The sequence below is a fragment of the Cariama cristata genome, unplaced genomic scaffold (assembly GCF_000690535.1).
Source record: "Cariama cristata isolate BGI_N322 unplaced genomic scaffold, ASM69053v1 scaffold9947, whole genome shotgun sequence".
NCBI classification, from domain to species: Eukaryota; Metazoa; Chordata; class Aves; order Cariamiformes; family Cariamidae; genus Cariama; species Cariama cristata.
The window spans coordinates 82,537-86,014 of NW_009624932.1; positions in this window are offsets into that span (position 1 = coordinate 82,537).

Consider the following 3,478-nt stretch of genomic DNA (forward strand, 5'->3'; position numbering starts at 1 on the left):
TTAAGCTATGAACACCAGACTTTAAGCATGGTAACCATTCCAAGTATAGAAATCACTGTTTAATAGCACTGCAGTGCAATCCCTAAAGTCCTTAAGTAACTGTTTATTTCACTTTGGAATATCCTAAATATGCATTTATGCCATTATGTTGATACTCTAATAATTTAACTTCATTACAATTATGACAGCTCTTGTCATTCTAGAATACATGTGTATCAGCAGATAACAGGAAAGCTTTAAAATATCAAATGCAAAAGAGACCACAGAAAATTACTAAAAATACAGATTTTAAAATCCTTAAGCAGTCTCCTTAAAAAAAAAAAGCCCACACAACTACTACTCTTCTTTCACCAACATGAAGATACATCTTGTCTCTGCATAAACATATTTCCTTTTAAGTGAGCGACTCCCTTGTCTCATTTGGGAAAAAACTAAACAAAACCAAACCAACCAAATCATGTATTCAACTTTGTTCTTCTCTCTTCTCTTTCTGAAACTCTGAACTTTCCTTATTGCAGAACCAACCAGAAAAGACTTTTTCATTCTCAAGGAAAACAAGGTAATGAAGCTAACACTTCTGCCTTCAAGAAAACAAACTATTTGGTAACAAACGATTTTGTAGTTAGGTAAACACTAGCAAATCACTGTCATGTTGATTAAGAACTCTTCCTATTAATATAGCAAAACTTTCTATTTATTACGGCTTATACTCTATGTATGCTTCAGTACCTTATAAAGCCAATGGGGAATAAAGCAACCCAGAACAAGCTGTCAGTGAAGGAACATACAGAGCTCTAAAATACAAATCCAATCAAGTGAAAAAGCATGGCAAACCAAAATATAGTAAGATATCAAACTGTATGGCGTGAATGCAAATTTCTGGATTTTTAAATTGGAAAAAATGACACCTGTTCCATTTAAGGCAAAACATTTGGGCTGTGAGACTGAGAAATTAATCAAAAAACCCCCACAACGTTGACCTGTGTTGCTAAACCATGTCTTGAATAGTCTTTCTTGCACAGTATGTTTTGGGGAATCAGAGAAAACAGAATTGGAAACAGCCTTGAAAACTACTAATGTGCTAAGAGAACAAGTTGAGATGCTAGTATGATGGCATAAAGCCAAGCAGCAGTAATCCGAGAAGAGTTCAGTTCCAAGATAACAGCAAAAACACAGCCTGCCCTAAGCAGAAGACTTTGAAATGCATCACCATCCCACGTGAATCACAATCCCAAGGCCACAGTCATTCAGTATTGTGGCCTCAGAAGTCAAGAAGGTCCCACTCAACATACATGAGCAGTCAATGGGGCAGACAGCCCGTAAATCTTTGAGATTTAAAGTAAAACAAACAAACAAATCTCAAAACTATATTTACCTCCTCACAATAGCTATGTAACTAAAGCTTAGTGGACACCATTTACCAAGGCCCCAGGGTTCCAGCTCCGCAAAAATACTTAACAGAATAACAACAAACAGCTACAGATTACTCATGACAAAGGTTAACCTGGAAATTTAGAAATGCTTAAAATCACTGGCTTTCCAATGAAGAGGATTAACTTCTTTTACAGAGGACTATGTAGCTACTATAACCTCCAAACAACAGGTAACATGAAGAAGTTCAGCGTACTACATTCGAGCTGAAAACCTTCACTGTAGCTGAAGTCAGACAGCAGCAGTAGATGCAATAGAAAAGGGGGAAAATGCATCCTGATGATAAGTGAAACTAGCTATTTGAAAAGACCTTAAGTATAAGAAATTCCTAATGAGAGACGCATGAGAGACACACATATCTAAGCCCAGGGTCAGGAAAGAACAGACTCAATTTAACTAACCAAAAATAATTTTAAATGCACAGTGAAAATGTAACATTTCTCAGCACCTGAGCTGGTAACACTGAAGTACACAACACAGAAAAAGAAGTACAAAACCAGTATTTCTGACTGAAGTTATGGTCTCTAGGCACTTCTGTTTCATAACAAACACCCCCCGTACCACTGCTAAGGTGCCTAGGTGAACTTAAAATGCTTTTCTTAATAATCTAAAAAGAGTTTTTATTCCACAAACTGATCCTCTTAAAATGAGAAAGTCTATGTGCAAAATGGGCAGAGGGATGCAGGCAAGGGAAAGGTGACTACTGCTTATGGGAGGCTGCGGGGTGAGAGAAAGGAGGCAAAAAGCTGGGTAGTTAGCAGGCAGACAAATCAGGTTTTAGTCTACAAAAAACCTGTGGGAGGGAAATAATTGGTGAATTTTGGCCTAAAAATCTACAGCTATGGTAAATTTAACAAACTGTAAGAAAAAAAAATCTTCCCTATAAACACTGGAAGACAGTTTTTGATAAATACTATAAAATTTATGTCTGCTGATTACAGTTGTATGATTGTTGGGTGCAAACTTGTTAAAATACAAAGTAGAGAAAATAAGGTTTTTCTGAAGGGCAGAAAAAAAACCCGCCAACACAACTTCTGACCAATGTCCCATGAACTAAAGTGTTGACAAGGAAGTGCATTTTGGATAGGTTGTTGTGTTACCCGGACTCTGCCATTCAACATTAATTCTTCTGGTGCTGAAAGAACAGGAAAATATTCCTGTGTCCCTTCTCTCCCCAAGATGCAGTCTATTTCTTTTTGGAAGTCTTTTTCAAACATTTTTTAAAATGACCGTAGCTCACTTTTTAAAAATGCTGTTTGAACACTGTTTATTTCTCTTTTCCCAACAGTTCAACAGTCCAGAAATTTGTTCTAAAACAAAGAAAACTTTGGCTGCTGGATAGATAAGTAATTTTCTGCAAATCATTCTACAACATAAATGAATTATTTAACACTAAAAAAATTGTAATCATCTTTAGATTTCATCTCTGTTCTGCCAGTTTTTTTTGGATTTCAATTGTCTGGCCAATAACCTGGAAAGGAAAAGTGAATCACAGAGAAACATGTTCCCAAGAAGACTTATGAATAAACCACTTGGGCCAACTCCAGATCAACTAGGAGACATTTGTGGGTAACAATTTAAGAATGTTTAGTTCTCCCCGCCTTTCAGCTAGGTGCCCTATTCTAAGGATCCCTTGGCCATTATGCATCTCATCAGATGGCTGTAGGCAGCAGAGGTAGAGACGGATTTACAAGTTGCCTACCAACGCCTTTATTTGGCCACAAACCAACAACATATACTCATGCGTGTGGGTATATGTCACAAGGATGGCAACTCAGAATGGCTCACTTGGAGCCCGGGGTGTGACTCATACAACAGAGAGGACAATAGCTTCCCAAGGGTCTTTTCTATTGTAATTGGGGCTGAACCAGGCATGCAACTATGTCCAAGGCAAGCCGGTGATGCTTCGTTTCTGATGAGACCCTCTATCAATCCTACCCCTTGGAAGAACAACTGAATTGCCTGAAAGCCACATGTGGCTCAAGAACAACGCACAGGCCTCCTGAAGCAACGAAGAGCTCTTATTTCTGAGGGACAGCATTTTCCC